The following is a 1305-nucleotide window of genomic DNA, read 5'->3' as shown; positions in this document are numbered from 1 at the left end:
ATGTGACGGCTACCGATAATGGGACATTTCCTGATGGAGCAGATGAATCCCACGTAAAGCACAAGTCAATGAGACAGAGACCAGTACGAAAGAAGAAACGTCCTGTAAAATTAAGAGACTTTGTTCTATTTTAAAAATTTGTGTTTGTAAATTCTGTACATTTAATTAAATTATTGTTAATTATCTATTGGTTTAATGTAAGTGGCTATTGTTTGGGATGAACAATACTAAGGAAGGGTCAGTGTTACGACAGCGGAAGTCGTGTGATTCTGGGAGCATGCGCGCTGGAGTTTCTCGAATTATCGGGGACCCCGCATATGTCCGAGTATTTGCTAAACGCCCTCTTTTTTTGGTATATAAGCCTGGCAAAGAAAGCCAGCGAAATAGATAGATATAGAGATAGATAATTGAATCAAGAGTACAGTAGCTACATGAACCGTAAATTGTGTGTGCTTTGCAGTTGCATAAACACCCTCTATCTAGGTCCCCTCTAAATCTTCTTTTTCCAAGAGAAAACAATTTCAGAGATCTTAACTTGTCCTGTGACAACCTTTTCATCCATCTTAAATTCCTAGCATCACATATGTAGTATTTTATTTTGATGCTGTGGTTGAACTGTTCAAGCAACAATAAGATTAGCTTTCTGATTTGCCAGTTATTCGGAATGATGAGTAAAGTTATTTAAAGTAAAAATAAATAATATTAATACATAACTGGTGTTAAAATACATAAATAATAACTGAATGCTTCAATGCACTTCCTAAGGTAAGGAGCCAAAGTGGTCTAACCAGTGACCTGTACAATGAAAGCATAACCTCTCTAGACTTCTGTTCAATATTTCTATAGATACAATCTAAAATCCTATTTGCCATACCACTAACAACAACACATTGTTTGGATGGCTTTAGAGACTGATCAACTATTACACCAAGATCCCTTTCTTTCATGACACTGTTAAGGTTATTCCCATCAAAATTATAATCATAATTCATGAAAAATATGGTTCCACAATGACTCTTCTTTTAGAAATAGCTTTTTACAGCTGTCCATGTTCTGTTGGGATTGGCCAAGATGGAAAATGTGTTCATTTTTCTTCTTTTTAAAGACATAATCCATATGAAGTTTTAATAATTAAATACACAGCAAATATTTGAAAGTATTTAATAAAATCCACTAGATAATACAAAAAAGTAACATAATACAAACACAAACAAAAAATGTTTATGCTAAATTAGGACTATACTACTAATGGCTGGAGACGGCTTAAATGGGTAATGAAGAAAAACTTTAATATAAGTTTAACAT

The sequence above is a fragment of the Limulus polyphemus genome, unplaced genomic scaffold (genome assembly GCF_000517525.1).
Source record: "Limulus polyphemus unplaced genomic scaffold, Limulus_polyphemus-2.1.2 Scaffold2560, whole genome shotgun sequence".
Lineage (NCBI taxonomy): Eukaryota > Metazoa > Arthropoda > Merostomata > Xiphosura > Limulidae > Limulus > Limulus polyphemus.
The sequence above is the reverse complement of the archived record's forward strand: the minus strand, read 5'-3'. Positions refer to the sequence as shown.